General features: G+C 43.0%; 1 long non-coding RNA gene across 1 annotated transcript in view; it reads left to right on the top strand.

Annotated features, from left to right (window-relative positions):
- Positions 1 to 9,936: 9,936 nt before the first annotated feature.
- Positions 9,937 to 17,867, top strand: part of LOC122457528 — a 30,842-nt gene continuing 22,911 nt past the window's right edge. The window contains exons 1-2 of the long non-coding RNA XR_006277084.1: positions 9,937 to 9,950; positions 13,312 to 13,321. This is a non-coding gene — a long non-coding RNA (uncharacterized LOC122457528). The remainder of the gene's footprint in view (positions 9,951 to 13,311; positions 13,322 to 17,867) is intronic.

Genomic DNA, 17,867 nt, shown 5'->3' with positions numbered 1-17,867 from the left:
ATACCGTCGTCTTCACTGGGGACTGGCGGGTGGGGTGAAGAAGAAGTCAAAGACTGCTTCTGAGAGACCTAGATGTGAACAATGTTGAGTGGTTTCTGTGCAACTGCAATTAACAATCCAAATTATGGTGTTGTGTATTTATGAATGATGGTAAATTATGAAGTTTAAAAAGCTGTGTTAATTTCAAACGTGATGAGTAAAACCAAGTGGGGTGGTGGGGTGGGAAATCAGTCAGCTAACCCCTTCCCTCTCTTGGAGATGCCTGTAGTGAGTCCAGGACTCCTTCCATCCCTTTTCACCATCAGGGAGGGAATTTGGGAGTCTACTAGCAAATTATTTTTCATGTGTTGTGTCATCAGTGACCACAGCCTTTCCTGTGAGTCAGGTATTTCAGAAAAGAAGGTCCCAATGTATTATGATAATTAGCACTTGTGTATCACGTTGCATTGTAGATCTCAAAGTGTTCTACAGAGGTAAGTGGTATCTAACTAAGGCAGAGAAAGATCAAGTGACTTGCCCGAGATCCCACAGGAAGTCGATGGCAGAGCCAGAAATTAACGTCAGATTTCCTCTCACCCTATCCCCATAAGATAACACAGACCCAGCATTATTCACAGGATCATATTGCTTCTCAAATCTGTCTGATCTTTGTGACAAACTAAAAGATCCGTCTCTTAAAAAAGAAGCAGATACATATGCAAACCATGTTGTGAACAAACTGTTTTCTCCAGCTTTGCTGACTACATATTTTGCCGACTTGTCTTCTGAAAAAGTAAGCATGCATTTCCCCCCGCTTAATCTCCTGAAAGCTAGCAATAGTGTGTTTTACAATCACAGAAACAGATTTGCATCTCGCAAAGAGACGCGGATCATGGTGCCTCTGAATCACAATTACACTTGCATTTCCTTCTGGCTCTTCTGTTTTATGAAAGCCTTATCCTAACTGTGCATTTTTTGCCTGGTGGTGACATGTTTTTATATTCAAAGCACTCTGGCTGGAATGCAGCATGAGTTTATGTTGGCCATGTGGGGCAAAGGCGATAAAGGTCTACTAATTTTTAAACCGAGACCTGAGTCAGCTGCAAGCCCACCTAACCCGAGCCCGACAAGCACAAGTCATGATTGGCCCTACCCCTCCTCCTGAACATAGGCCAGCACCACCACCGCCTCCTATCCATAGGGTAAGGCAGCGGTGACTACATGTGACATTGGCCACAAACCCTGCTTCTCATGGTCAATTCCCCCGGCTATGTAGCATGTCCACTGCAGAGTGAGAGGTGCTGGGACACCTCAGCGTGCCCGCAATGCAGTGAGGTGTCAGCGGCTGGAAGGACTGCACCGGCCTGACCTGAGAGGGGGCCAATTGTTTTCCCATCTGACCTGACCCAGATCTGACACTTGTGGTCAGATCCCCTTGTGTTCAGGTGGGGTTGCCTGAACTGTTCAACCTGAAGGGATGCACCGTTTGCTCTCCCTACTGCCAGGCCAGCCCTGTAGATGGGAAGGTGGCCTTGCCTCAGGCTTCCGTCACTGGTGGCATTGCTAACAAAACCAGGCCTTTGTGTTCAGTTATCGCATGCACTGGGATTGTGCCGTGCCCCCATAGCAAGAGAGAAAGCCAAGCTCTTTCCTCCCCACTGTATGCAAAAGCCAGGCCCTGTCTGGGCCATAGGCTTCATGCTGCAAGATGCTGATACAACAAACCCCATCTGCAGGGTTGGAAGTCATGACCTCAGAGCCAAAGTGCAGGCCCCGACCGCTTGAGCTCAAGGACTAGAAGCCTAGTGCTATAGACCCACTGAAGTCGGCGGAAAGACTCCTAATATGCCAACGAGCTGTGACTAGGCCCTAAATGCGTTTGGTTGAATCAGTGGCAGATGGCTGCTCTCTGTGGACTAGTCAGCCCCAGACAGGAACACGTGACGCTCTTACAAGCGTGTAAAGGTGTTAGGTTCTGAGGACTCTAAATTCTCACCCATGTCCGTGGGGGTTGAGGATGTTCAGCTTATCAGGCATTTACTATTTTACACACGATTGGTTTCCATTGCTGAATAGACCGTAGCTAAATTTCAGGGACCCACCCAGGGAAACAGGATTAATGGAATATTATTTGATTAACTCAAATGCTCTTGACTCTGAAATCCATATAATTTCTCCTGTCTCTAAACCTGCATCTCTTGACATTTTCAAATGCTGTTATAAGCCATTCCATGTAATTTAACAATTATGAAAAATAATTCATTAATTTCCTTCTTTGGAGCAGTACATTGGGCGAGAGAGCACTGAGAGTTGAGCTAATAAAACTTTATCCATTTTATTGGAGATGATCCAAACTAACTAGCTATAATGAAGAGAGCTGGCTACCAGCACAGAGTGTGGCTGACAATGTCCCTGTGTTTTTTCTAATATTCTGCTGCTTCTGAAAATGTAAAACTTTTTTATTTTTTGGTCCCAAAGGGTGAAGCGCATGCCTTCTGGAAAACACCATGTTCCATTAAAACATAACTCCACTAGCTCAAATGGAGTCACGTCACAATGGAAACCAGTGTCGTACAACATGACAAAACAAGGGAACGAGTTGATAGTACATCATATGCAAACGGAGGCCAAGATTTTCAGAAGTGGCTTGTGATTTTGGGTGCCCACTTTCAAACACCTTAAAGAGGCTGAACCAGCTACCTTCCGAAAATCATCATTAAGATATCTGAAGGCACCTCAAATCGGTAGTTTCTTTTGAAAAATCTTGGCTACTAAACATATTTATAGATCTTTGTACACTTGATTAACAGCTTATTTATTTTAAAAAAAAGCAGTATCTGGTTTAATCAGAGACTGTATCTTGAAGCAAATATAGGGGCTGAACCTGACAACTCTTACTCATTATTAGTGATCATTAGTTACTTATGATTTAACATTAGTAAATAGCTCCATAGGAGCCCGTGGTCCTTGGAGTTAGGCTCCATTGATTTCAGGAGCCTAAATAGAAGTTAGGAGCCTAACTCCTTTTGAGCATTCAGCTCTGAGTGTATTTGTTACTTTTGGGATGGTTAAGTCAAAGAAGTGGGTTTCATGTTTTCATCTTAAGGCAGGGGGATTTGTGATCAGCCTCATCTGGTGGCTTAAGAGCACTCACATAGGAATTATTGCTTTGACTAACAATGTGACTTTGGCCTTTATACCACAAAGTATACATGCTGAACGTGAGTGGTCCCATGGAAATGCATAGGATGATTATTGTGCATAAAACTGAGCATGTGTGTAAATCTGTGAATCTCTACGTCCCCGTGCTTGCTTGCAAGCGCTCGCTCCTTTGTGTCTTGCTGTGTCTACACACACCCATTTAGCCAATGGGGAAGCTGTGGCACAGAGATTCAACGAGTTCCCCATGGCAACACAGAGTCAAGAACTAGAACTCATGACCCTTTGACTCCCCGAGCTCTGCTCAGTCCACCAGGCCTTGCTGCCTTTCGACCGTCCGCCCTGAAAAGTGAACTCCACACATTTCTGCTGCCCTTTTGCTGAAGGTGTCAAATCTACATTAACACGGCTTATTATGCAACATTATCCTAACGTTCCTGTTATTCCACAATCCACATCACTGCTGTTAGTTTAGCTCTATGCTCGCCCAAGGTGCTGAGTTGCCATTAGTATTCCTAATTTACTTTCTACTGTACTTGCAGTTATGAGATGTAATCTAGAGGACTATAAAGCTTTTTGAGTGATGGTGTTCCATTAAGGCATGTTTTATACAGGTGTTGCTAAAGGCAATAATGCAGAGTATTTTGTTCACTCCAGGCATGCCATAAATTAGGCAATGTAATTTTCTAGCCAAGTCTTCTGCATATACAGTACCATAGTGGATAAACTATATTGTGATCAAAAATAAAACCCACAACATTTTGTAAGCCTTTGAAGTGGCAAGATTTTAATTTTTGGCTTCCATAAAAATGAATTGTAACCATTTGTCTGCTGCTTAGAGGACAATTGCAGTGAGCGGTTTTAATTTAATGTGTATGGTTGGTTTAGTAGTTGGTTAGGAGCGTGGGATCCCTGAACCCCCTATCTTTGAGCAGGCACTTTCTTGCATCCGTGTGTATTTCAGTACAGGAATGGGGCTTAGATGGGGCTGCCCAGCCCTGCTTGCTCTGTCTTACAGGAGTACTCTCTATCCTCATGTGTGTAAATAGTTAAAAGACACAATTACAATAGATGATGCTAAGTATGTGTAGCTGAAGTTCCTGGGTTTTGTAGGACCAATAAAACACCTTTTTGTGCATTGCTAATGGCTTTCTCTGGGAGCTCTTGACATTAGCTTTTATACCCCACTCCAAAGGTGCTCCTAGAAAGAGACCCCTCTGAGTCAAACAGGAGCATGGGCTACAAGGACCTCAGGCTCCCATTTGGGGTTGGGGACACCCTAAACTGTGGCAAACGATCATTTGTACAATAGTAATAAGTTCTGGAGGATCCAACTAAATGCAATGCCTCACTGTGCTAGAAGCTGTACATACATGTTATAAGAAAAGGAGTACTTGTGGCACCTTAGAGACTAACAAATTTATTAGAGCATAAGCTTTCGTGAGCTACAGCTCACTTCATCGGATGCATTTGGTGGAAAAAACAGAGGAGAGATTTATATACACACACACACAGAGAACATGAAACAATGGGTTTATCATACACATTGTAAGGAGAGTGATCACTTAAGGACGACTCATCACTCTCACAGATCTTGGGAGACAGACCAGTCCTTGCTTACAGACAGCCCCCCAATCTGAAGCAAATACTCACCAGCAACCACACACCACACAGCAGAACCACTAACCCAGGAACCTATCCTTGCAACAAAGCCCGTTGCCAACTCTGTCCACATATCTATTCAGGGGATACCATCATAGGGCCTAATCACATCAGCCACACTATCAGAGGTTCGTTCACCTGCGCATCTACCAATGTGATATATGCCATCATGTGTCAGCAATGCCCCTCTGCCATGTACATTGGCCAAACTGGACAGTCTCTACGTAAAAGAATGAATGGACACAAATCAGACGTCAAGAATTATAACATTCAAAAACCAGTTGGAGAACACTTCAATCTCTCTGGTCACTCGATCACAGACCTAAGAGTGGCTATCCTTCAACAAAAAAGCTTCAAAAACAGACTCCAACGAGAGACTGCTGAATTGGAATTAAGTTGCAAACTGGATACAATTAACTTAGGCTTGAATAGAGACTGGGAATGGATGAGTCATTACACAAAGTAAAACTATTTCCCCATGGTATTTCTCCCTCCCACCCCACCCCCCACTGTTCCTCTGATATTCTTGTTAACTGCTGGAATTAGCCTACCTTGCTTGTCACCATGAAAGGTTTTCCTCCTTTCCCCCCCCTGCTGCTGGTGATGGCTTATCTTAAGTGATCACTCTCCTTTCAGTGTGTATGATAAACCCATTGTTTCATGTTCTCTGTGTGTGTGTATATAAATCTCTCCTCTGTTTTTTCCACCAAATGCATCCGATGAAGTGAGCTGTAGCTCACAAAAGCTTATGCTCTAATAAATTTGTTAGTCTCTAAGGTGCTACAAGTACTCCTTTTCTTTTTGCGAATACAGACTAACACGGCTGCTACTCTGAAACCTGTCATACATGTTATAGGAGACGGTCCCTGCCCCAAAGAGCTTGCAATATAACTCGGCAAGACGGAGGAGAAACATGGGGGAAAGGAAGTATTATTACCCCCAGTTTACAGATAGGGAACTGGGGCCAGAGAGATTTAGGGCCAGAATTTTATAGGTGCTCAAGACCCAGCAGCTCCCATTGAGAACAATCGGTAAAATTGTCATGAATCTATCAGTCAGTAACGCTTAATAACTGAAAGCGAGTCAGTGGGACCAACAGTGTGGTCCATGTTTTTTCTGCTTGTTTGCTTTCTGTGTTTGACAATGCTTTGTATAGTCACACCATTTTCTTTGTATTGTCAGCTTCTCCCTTGATGAAATGACTTCTATTAATATCAATTGGGAACAGAACATTCCTTTATATAATAATAAACAAACAAATAAAATCAGGATACACTATTTAAAATGTGCTCTATAAGAAAATGGATTTAAAAAAATTAATGACTCAAGAAAATCTGTTTGGCACTGTCCCTTTAATTATGCTTGCAAAGTGGTTTGAGATTACTGGATGAAATGGAATTAAATAAAAGTGAAACTTGCTATTGTATGATGGGATTAAATTAAGTTTTAAAATCTGAAGCCTACATGTATTACTGAGGTTTTCATTTCTGGCATTTAAATGCCAGGTTCAGTTATTTATCTGAGAAATGTGTTTATCAGAAGAATCCTAAAGTTCAAAGGAGGATAACTATAGGCAATGGAAAAGTGGGAACAGGTGCAGATCATATCCCTTTCATGGCTTTATTCTCTGGAAATAAGTCCCTTTGCTATTCTTAGTTATGCATTTTTTTTTTTAAAAAAAAGTCATACATGCCCTGAAGCATACAGAAAGAGATGAGTTTAACATCACCATTAATACTTTGACCAGCAGCCAAACAGTGGATTACATGTCTGTATTTCAGGTCTGGGCAATTCTTCAGTCGTTCTGTACACTACTTTAATCTCCAAGAGTAGCATAGCTGGAAAACTTAGAGCTTTCCAGAAGCTTTGAAATAGACCAGCAGCTGAGACAGTACAAGATGTTCAGTAAGGAACATTTGCTCCTCGTTTTCATACAGCTATATGGCTCCATGCTGACTTTAACTTGAGATGCACAACTGAAGTTCATGCAGTGCTTTGAAGATGCAGGAGGCTGGATGGTTTAAGGGCTTTCACCTCTAGCTTGCTGGTTAAAGCTTGACTTAGTAGTGACGAGAATCAGTTAATATGCTGAGGGAGGTCTCAATAGATCTTAGCAGCAAGGCATCGATGTGACAAAAGCCACCCCAACAATAGCCACCATTTGGCAGCCTTAGCTGAGACAAGGATGAAAGACACTGAGATACCTCACATCTCAGGAGTGACTCGTCTGAGGCATATCCAAAGCCCACTGACATCAAGGAAAATCTTTGCATTGACTTTGATAGGGTTTAGATCAGCCCCCAGGTGAGTGTTGAGGTCTGTTTGCAAGGCATTGTGGGAAACTTGTATCACTTTTGCCATCAGGGAGAGATTTAGGCAAAATGGGACCCAGATCCACCACACCTTCAGGCTCCCTGATTTCCTCCTTCAGAAAAACTCTTTCTCATCAGAATGGCCATCCTGTCTTCTGACAGTGGCCAGTGCCAGGTGCTTCAGAGGGAATGAACAGAACAGGGTAATTTTGAGTGATCCATCCCCTGTCATCTAGGCCCTGTTTCTGGCAGTCAGAGGTTTACGGACACCTGGAGCATGGGGTTACGTCCCTGAACATCCTGGCTAATAGCCATTTATGGACCTATCCTCCTTGAACATATCTAATTCCTTTTTGTACCCAGTTATAATTTTGGCCTTCAGAACATTCCATAGCAGTCAGGTTGACTCTCTGTTGTGTGAAGTATTTCCTTTCGTTTGCTTTTTAACTGCTGCTCATTAATTTAATTGAGTGACCCCTAGTTCTTGTGGTTTTTTTTTTTCTGGCATTGCTCCTCCTGCCAGTGAGTGTCTTGATCCCCCTCCCCGCATTAGCCTTTTCATGTTTGTTTATAATTATAAAAACTGCACATTCCATGTGATGTGGTATTTTCAGCCTTTTATTTTCTTGTTGCCAATATTGGCATTTGTCTTTATATATATTTAGTGCAAATTTCAATTAATCGTTCACCATCCCAAATACCTGTAATAATCACAGTGTCTGTATGTTCCTACTTTTAGTACCATGACGTGGCAATTACTGTGGAGTTTTTAATTGCACCCACCCTGGTTGCCGTAATCTAAACTCTCTACAAGATTTGTATTATTTTTCCTAGTTTACAGATGAAGAAACTGAAGCACAGAGAGGTTAAAAAATTACTCACCAAAAGACTCACTGACTCATTGGAGTTAGGAATAAAACCCAGGAGCGTTGAGTGATTCTTGTTGCCATTAGCTAACCACTAGACCACACTCGTTTCCAGAGAATTGGGAATAGAACCCAGGAGTCCTGGTTCACAGCTTCCTCTGCTCTAATTCATAGGCAGAGTCTTCTCAACTGTAGCAGCTAGGAGAAAAGAAATATTTTTCTCTCACAAAGTTAGTCACAAAACACCTTGAAACAATCATCATTAGTAATGTTCCAGTCACACTCAAAAATGGTGAGCTTTGGACTTCGTGCTTTTTTTTTTTTTTTTTTTTTAAAGCTAGTAGCAGAATGAATGGGAGGACAAGTATCAAAGTGTAAGACTTGAAAGTGTGATAATCTCAATGTAAAGGAAACATGCCCAGTTCGACAAAAGGAGTATATCTCCCATCGCAATGGAAATCATAATTCTGCTGCAAACCGGTAGGAAGTAAAAATACCTAAATAAGACATTAGCAATGCCAGACACACAAATATCATTGCTACTCCCACCATCTTAAAGAGCATGAGCTATTGAATGATCTATCTGTGTGGAAATCCAGCCCTTTTCTGGACTGGATTTAGACATCAGGCCCACTTGCCTTCAAGCTACTTTAATTCCTCAAATTATTCTTTAAGGGTGTGTGCGTATAGATGGAGGTGAGAAGGAAACATTAATAGTGACAGAATGCCATGTTGAAAGGTGTGGGAAAGTCACAGGAACTGAGTATTGTAGATTATTTTACAGCAGAATGGTCTGTTTTGCACTACGTCTCTTGAGCAAAAGGGAAACAAACAGATATAAAGGACAGGTTTCAGAGTAGCAGCCGTGTTAGTCTGTATCCGCAAAAAGAAAAGGAGTACTTGTGGCACCTTAGAGACTAACACATTTATTTGAAGTGAGTTGTAGCTCACGAAAGCTGATGCTCAAATAAATGTGTTAGTCTCTAAGGTGCCACAAGTACTCCTTTCCTTTTTGCAGGTATAAAGGAAGTATCTTAACAGAAGCCCTATGCGTACAAAGCATCAGTGGTTTAACTGAGTCTTTGAACACATGCAAAAGTTGAGCAATGCTTCTGGATGATCTTATTTTAGTTTGACAGTGGCTTATTCCAGCTAAGTTTAAACTTGTTCTGAATCGAAGTAAGCTAAACTGAAGTAAACCTAGTTTAAGCCAAGATGAGTGTCCACACAGCCTTTTGCATCAGTTTAGCTTAAGCAGTTTAAAATCACATATTAAGTTAAACTGGTGCTACTTTCCCATGTAGGCAAGGGCTCAACATCTATCTTTTTTTTTTACCCAGTTTAGTTAAATTGGTTCAAGTTTGTTTATAGACATTTTTATTTCCATTTGAGTGGCTTATTTCAGTTTAGGATAAACACTTTTTTAATAGGATTAATCTAAACCAAAAAAAGCCATCTTAAACCATGGTACAGGCCAAATCCTCCTCTACTGTGCAAAGACTGAGCAAATGAGCGTGAGCGCTCTGTTTGGAGGAATGTTGTCCTTCCACTCAAGGCAATGGGACAGCAGCAGGATTGCTGTGTGGCTGTTGTTGCAGCCAGTTGGGGGTATTGCTGGACATGCAGGTACATGGGTGGCTTGTGTGCTGTGTTGGGCATCCCAGACAAGGAAGTGGACACTGGTTACAGACAAAACTGGAAGCCATCTTGTTTTATTTGAAATCTATGGCAGTTCTCTTCAGTGAATGCCTGTTGTATAAGGATGATAGACCCAGAATATTTGATTGTTATAAACGATTGATTCTTACAAGCCGAGTATAGGTTAAGTATAGGAATGATTTTGTCCCAGTAGTTTGGATCACTCTATGTGGTTGATTCTTACAGCAGTGATTCTTATAAATGGAGAGCACTCTATGATGATGATGTAGCTCCTCCTCCCCCAGTTTTCCTCCATTAATCTCTGTGTGTGTGTGTGTGTGTGTGTGTGTGTGGTATTTTCAAAGAGCCGATTACCTTGGCATCTGGGCACAAAACAAAATTATGGCAAAGTGTCCAAAGAAGGCATTGCTGAGGAGGCTGGAGTACCCATTTAGAACAGCTGCGAAATTCACAACGCGGTGCAGAAACTACTGAGTGCCTGTCCACACTGCTTCCACTGCCGTCCAGGTTCAACAAGTCGCAGACATGCATGTTGGCAAGACGGAGCCTAGGAGTGTATCAGGATATATGATCTCTTAGTGGATGAAGTGTGAACATGAGAATCTGAATAAACTAGGGCTGGAATTTTCTAAGGCGTCTAAGGGAGTTGTGTCCAATTCCCATTGAAATCCTATAGAAGTTGGGCACCTACCCCCCTTAAGTTCCATTGAAAATCCCAGCCTATGAGTTTGCCTTTCTTAATAATACTTCTGTGCACTCCTATGTGATCTACACTAATTCTCTCTCCCAGTCACCTTGGTATCTAAATACTGATGTGGAGAAAATTATTTTTAAATGGCAACAACTGCACATGGGTTGAAGAGTACTAGAAGGGAGTTAATAAACAGTCATCATTTCAGTGCAACATGTAATGAATGATGGGACTGATTCTGATCTTAATTACACAGGAGTAAATCAAGAATATCCGATGAAGGCAGTAGAGTTAGACCAGTGTAATAGCTCTGATATAAGTAACATTGGACTCTACCAGTCACTGGGCTTTCTGTAGTTTAAAGCCAGTGGATTTAGAAATTAGTTCTTTTCAGAATTTTATTTTTAAAATACACTTTGAAATGTAAACCAATGAATTGTAAGCAGCTGTCACTGGTGAATGAGAAATATTGTATTATACTACCCAAACATGTTGTAGTGGTGAGATATTTTCCATGCAAACAGAGACATTACTATACTTAGCTCAGTAATGAAATCATAATTAATTGTCCAATGTACTATAAATACACCCTTTTTTAACTTGTTCCCACATCTCAAAATTAATTCTTGTTTTTACCTAAATGAAAGTTGCCTGGCATGCCTGAAATATTCCATCCAACATCACCATAATAAAGTACGACGACACTCTATCATCAGACTATCATCATTTGGATAATCCACTGCTGTAATACATCACTCGTGCGCTATTGTTCTGAGGATGTATGAAAGTAATGCATCATTACAGGGCTGCCAGCAGAAATATCCCAGCGGTGCTTTGTAAATTTCACTGCTCCCCCCCCGCCCCCTCCTTAAAAAATAGGTATTTGTGGGAGTTGAAAAGGAAGGATGTGTAGGTGGGAAACAGAGAGAGAATACTGTGTATTGAGGGTTTGATTTTTGTCAGAGATTTTCAGCTGAAATCAATAGAAAATGGAGGTGCTCAGCACTTCTGAAAACTAGGCATGAGATCTGATGACCACCAGTCCTGTGCCTTAACCACAGAGCCATCTTGATCCGCTTTAGCTACATGGAAGAAAAGGTGGGATGAACTTGTTGAGGCACTGACCTGGGACTCAGGGGACCTGGGTTCATTTCTTGGTTCTGCCACTGACTTCCTGAGTGACTTTGGGCACGTCAGTTCACCTCTTTATGTTTCAGTTGCCTATCTGTAAAATGGGTATAGTAATAGTCCCTCTTCCCCACCCCCATTTTCCTATGTTACTTTTTTTATATTGTGTTCAAGTACCAAGGTGATCGGTAAGGAATTTTTGGTGTTACAATAGTATGTGCTAGGTGCTGTACATGCACATTGCTTACTTCGGTGGCTGCTCTGAAGAGCTCCCAGTCCAAAGCCCTGAGTGAGCAAGGTATTTAAGCATATGACTAAGGCTTCTAAAGCTAATGGGACTACTTACATGCTTAATAACAATAGCTGTCTCTTATACAGAGCTTTTCAGCTGTAGATCTCTAAGCACTGTACAAAGGTCCACATTTCACCGATGTCCATCATTGTCCACATTTCACCAATGAGGAAACCAGACCTCCCATCAGTCCCAGGTTTTGTTGGACTGCCTCACTTTGAAACCCCAAATCCCCCGTCTCAATTGTAAGTAACATCGCTTGTATTTGGAATCGGGTCCTCCAAATGATGGCATTGCAGCCTGGTCCACAGGATCACAGTACCAGTCTAACTTGGCTCACTTGCCCTTCCCTTTCCACAAATGGAGGGGCAGAGGGGCCAAATTTGAGTGGCATTGCAACCCCGGGTGTGTTAGGCCACAATACCAATCAAATATGGCCTGTCCGCCTCTCCGTCGGTGGAGGGGTGGATGGGCCAAACCTGAGTGCCAGCATCTCTCTTTAGCCGCTTGAAATATTAGGTGGTATGGGAAACTGAGTCACAGAACAAGGCCCAGAGTCACTCAGCAGATCTGTGGTGGACCTGGGAAAACCCAGGTCTCTTGAGGCACCACTGCCTTCTCTGCTGAATCAGGGCACTTTGGAGAAGGGGTTGACTCCTACCGTGTTTGTTTAAAGAACCGAGCACAGTGGAGGCTTCTCAGCACTACTGATTTACTAAGAACAATATTTTATATGCAAGGACATAGTTCCGGGGTTGACTACAAAACCACAGTCGTTACTATTTTTTGGAGATCGATGAGGTCTTTGGTTTCGTACGGCGTCTTTCATACTCCATGTATCTCTGGTCACTTTACCGTTCAATTCCAGCAGCTTTGCTGGTGTGACAAGACCTACGGTAGTTGCCTAGGTTAATTCATCACTCGTCTGAGTCTAGGACAGTTTTCAATGATAGTAGGGTTTTGCATGGTCAGTCCAGCTTGTGTTAGTGCCTGTTTCAGATAGGGCTAGACTGTGACTTGGATTATGTGCTCCGCTAGGGGCTAAGTAGGAGTAAGACACCTTCCGCCCTTCACATGAGCTATTCGGACCTTGTATATATCTAAGGTACTTAATGGCCCTCATCGCTGTAGTATCTGAGCACCTCACACACTAATGTATTTATCCTCACAATACCTTGTGAGGCAGGGCAGGGCTTTAGCCTCTTTTTATAGATGGGGAACTGAGGAACAGAGAGGCTAAGTGACATGCCTAAGGTCACTGTGGCAGAGCAGGGAATTGAGTGTGGGTTTCATACATCCTAGGTTAGTCCTGTAACCATTGGGCCATCCATCCTTTCCTTGAACTGGAGCTGGCCAGAGGAAATGGGCAATGTGTACCTGCAACTCCTAACAAGGGTGTAGGCAGGTGAGGGTTGGGACTCTTCACTGGTGAGCCTAGATAAGCTGGTTCAGGGAGCATCGTCATTGGTTGTGCCAGCTTATGCGAGCAGCAAATGAGCAAATAATCCCTCCCCACACTCAGATTGATTCTCAGGGTGTCTGCCAGACACAATGCTGCTCCAGGCCTGAAGCAGTGTATCCACCGTGCCTTGCTCATGGCTGTGTCTGTTGTCACAGTCTAGTCTCTAGTGAGCCCCTTCAGGACCTCGCTTTCCTGCCTCTCAAAGCTATGCATCATTTCTCTTCCTTGCCATTCTAGCAGGCCACTGCATCCTGTCGCTGATGGCTTGTCAAAGCCCCCCCCTGCTATTCCTTTTCATTTTGGACAGCCTAGAGGAAAACGCCTCTGAGATCCAGTCTCTCCTCTGTTCGGCTAATTACAAAGCCAATCCTCCCTGGGTTTCTGTTCTGCCTGCCTCGGGCCTCCTGGTTTCTGTTTCTAGCTTTTGATCACTGCATCTCTTTGGTAAGAGCCTGACTGTCTGGGCTGCAGCCCATCTGATTATTACACTTCACAATAATGAGTTTGCAACTGGTACCTTGGTGACAGGATACGAAGAAATCATGTGCTGAGCAATAGCTTCCATGTAGCCTGAGACGTCTGGGAGCATTGTGCTGAGAAGGACTGCTAGCCAGGAAACTAACCCTCTGGAAAATTATTTAAGGGATCTTTAACTTCTGTCTGGGCATCTACTGGAGGGTTCATGTTACCGTCTCAGTCAAAGAGCGGCTCCTTACAAATCCAACTGGGTTTTAGTGTCCAAGATGTACCATGCAACTTGAACTCATGATCTTAACCAACAGCAGTATTGCTACCAACTGCATGAGTGGGCAGGGGGTATATAGTGAATTGGTTTCCAGGATCAGTGTGAAGGGGCAAAGGGCAGAGATGAAGGGAGTGATGATGCTGATGCAGAACGTGTACATTGGGCTGGGTTTTCCAGAGATCTCAAATCCCATTTAGGCATCAAAATAAGGGACCACATTTTCAAAACCGCTCAGGGCGTTGGGTGCTTACGTACTTCTTTCTGCAAAACAACACCGAGATTTAGGTCAGAAGAAAAGACAACAATGAGAGTAGCAGGTGTGGAATATATGAATCCTCAATTTAATGGGGGCTACAAAGCAGACAAATACATTAGGTAGGGTTCGTTTTTTGTTTTTGTCATCTATCGTAAACACAGCCATGTACTAAGAGGGCAGAGCCTAAGTGCACAGACAATATAGCAAGGTTACTCGGCTAAGCCACGTGTTTGTCCAAGGAAAAGCATATTAATCGGGAGCGACATGAGCAATCGTTGACCCAAAGTGATTGCTTCTGCTCTCATTTGTCTGCTCCTAAGTGGGAAGGAAGGGCAGGTCTGCAAGGGAGTGAAGAACACTTTTCTGTGCTCAACCCTTGAAGCCGCTCACTCTGCACAGAGGGAAATTCACCTGCCTGCTTTGACACAGTAAACATTTTAAACACAGCAGCAATCCTCCATCCATGGGCTGGGGCCCGCAGAGCCATTTCTTGATGGTTTGCTGAACAACCAAGAGCAATGCAGAATTCTTCAGGGAAAGTGGGCAATAGGGAGGGTAGCTGGTGCAGGAGAGAAGGATGTGTAGAGAGTATTCGACAGCTACTGGTTTAAATACCAGGTGGTGATGCAATTGGACTGAGGAAATTTCCAGCAGAGTTACTGATTTAGCACCACCCAAAGCCATGCACCAGCACCTGTGTGGGTTTTGGGATGCAGTTTTTTTTCTTAGACACTGTATAAAATGGATTGTATGTGTGCTGACTGTTGAGAGGAAGGATGGCTGTGTGGATAGAGCAATGTCCTGAGACTCAAGTTATGCAGGGTCACCTCTTGGTTCTGCCACTGACCTGCCAGTGTGACATTGGGCAAATTTCACTTAATCTCCCTATGCCTCAGTTCCCCATTTGTAATATAGAAATGGGAATATTTTTGTCTCACTCGTCTACTTAGGCTGTAGCTGTTCAGGGCAGGGACTGTCACTTACTCTGTGTTTGTGTAGTGCCTAGCACAAAGGGGCCCTCATCTCAGTAGATGCCATTATAATACACACAATAAAACTGACTCACATTATTATCTTTTATCTCCTTGTTGATCTCATCTCACCTGCTGGTTTTCTTTGTATTCCCTGTTTTTTCCATTCTCCTTAAGCAGCGTAAACTTTAAAGCATTAGGTCGAGTCTTACCAGGCATGTAGAGAAATAAATCCCATTGGAAACAGCCAAAGCGATCCCTTTCTGAATGTTATCTTGCTGCTCCAGGCACTGTCTGGTCCCTATGCATGGTGTCATGTCAGGCATTGGCAGCTCAGCCTGGTGTGGCTTTCCACTCATCACCATCCCAGCAAGGAAGCAGCGGCAGGCATGTAAATATGCAAGGGGGGAAAGAGTTCGTTCTCTGGCATGCATTCTTCCTTGTTACTTTGCTAAAATTGGAAAATGGCCAGCCCATTGATCCCCAACACCATCTATAAAACTGGAGGAAGCTAATACTATCTGACCAAGTCTGCTGCAGAGGGTATAGGAGTTGAGGAAAGTCCAATGATCTTTGCTTTAAATGCAATATGACTATATCGGCATGCAAAATCAAAGTGTAGGGACGCTTTATAATTCGCCAGAGCTAAATTGTGGCTGGTCTCAGATCCATTGAGTACAGGGATCACCTTGTTGTGCCTTGTCCTTGCACAGGGTGTACAAGAGGAAATGGGGCAGGCTATTTGCCCTTTATTTCCTCTGTGCATCTGTGCCATAGCCAAATAAAAGGTGGTCCTAATGTTTGTAAGACACTCTAGCGACTTTGGAGAGAATGTGCCATACAGCTATACAGTGGTGTTAGTTAATTAAATAATAATAAAAATTTAGCCATAGTACTCTGAACTTCTTATATTGTTATGGCAGTTGTCACATGGTGCTGCTGCTTCACATAGTTTTAAAAGTTGTTTGTTAGTGAGCGAGCATTTCTCCAAAGACAGAACAATGCTATGTTAGTGTTTTGATTCACTTTCTTTTTCGGGGGAGCTGTTGCAAACAGCAAGATAGTTTGCTCTTCAGTGCCTTAATCTATCTAACAAGAGTCAATTCTTGAGGCAGAGTTGCTCTCTGGGAACTTGGGATTGATGTTTAGCTGAGATTTATGGAGGCGGTGTTTACACACATACCATTTGTAGCAACCTCTGTACAAGGTTTGGTGTACACAGTGAAAATAAAGAAGCTACACTAAGAAAACACCCAGACTCTACTTTATTGATTTTTCTTCTAATGGGAAACTGACTTATAAGGCCCAGACACCTGCTAGCACTCATAAACATACACACCATTAAAGAAGTTTAAAATATATTACCGGCTTTAAGTATCTTGGACCAGATTGACCATATCTTGGGGAAGAGAATATCATCTTAGGAATTTTGGAGCTTCCCCCACCTTGTTCTGATAGGGGGATTGGGTTTTACCACTTTGTGATACTGACATGGTGATTAGCAGGTTCTTCAGAAAACCCTCTCCTTGTTGAAAAGTCCTGTAGAAGTTAGTAGGGATGGAGAGTTGTATAGGAACTCTAAAAACTCATCAGAATGAACTTCTTTTGGTAGAACCATTTTCTAAAATACTATAGCAGGGAGGTCATCCCCTATTGAACTATTTAGGATACACCAAAATAACAATAATAGTAGTAATTAATAAGAGTCAAAGAAGAATGATTGATTGCATTTGAGCACCTAAAATGCAGGAATTTTGTGCAGGGTTTAAACAAAATTCCTGACTACCCAAACGTATGGAATTGATTTGTAGCCAGGTTTTATTGGTGACAGATGGAGGTAAATTTTTGACAATAGCGTTCCTCTTTTTGTGCTTAAAGACCTGGTATGTCGTGAAGGCTGCTTTTAAAAGAATTCCCATGGTGCAATATTGAGGGATACTAAAAAACAAAAATTATTGTGGTATTGAGGACTGTGCCTTCAAGGCTTCCCAGACAGTGGGGCCTTGTGAAACTCTTGTTATGCACAGGCAGTTGAAACTGACCACACAATAAATGGATCCCTTGCAAACTCCTTAAGCAATGAGTGATTACTGAACAACACGCTGACAGAAAAGTTACTCTCTAGGGAATTCTGTAGGGCTTCTCCATCAGGTGGGAACGAGGATCATACTTTTAGAAGCCCCTGGACTCTGCATCCGTTCCGGAGCCTCTTTCTTCAGGACCCCAACGACATGGGTCAGGTCTCGGTTGATCGGTGGGTCTCCTTTGACTTCAGTGGAGCTGTGCTAAGTTACGCTAGTGGAGGGTCTGACCCTCTGGGCCCTCGTGAGCTGAGCTTCCAGTGACTTTTTTCACACGCCCCCAAATGTCTGTGCACTAGCCGCAATCTCTCGGAAAGCTCCTCTGGCAGCATGGGCAGTTCCCGTGGAGTGTGAGTCCCTCTCAGGATCCTGTAGATATTAGGGGAGGGGATAGTGAGGTTTACAATACAGTCCTCTCCACAAGCTTAGGATCTTTCTCCTGTCCTGTGCCTTCCCCATCTGCAAATCCGGTAACGCAAAAACTAGTAACGCAGCCCTGATGCAGCAAAGCGCTTACGCACGTGTTTAGCCTTAAACACCAGAACAGTCCCATTAGAGTCTATGGGACGACTTCTCCATTTAAATTTAAACGTGCATAAGCGCT

The sequence above is a fragment of the Dermochelys coriacea genome, chromosome 26 (assembly GCF_009764565.3).
Source record: "Dermochelys coriacea isolate rDerCor1 chromosome 26, rDerCor1.pri.v4, whole genome shotgun sequence".
Lineage (NCBI taxonomy): Eukaryota > Metazoa > Chordata > Testudines > Dermochelyidae > Dermochelys > Dermochelys coriacea.
Note: the sequence above shows the minus strand (reverse complement) of the source record. Positions and strands in the feature narration are given on the sequence as shown.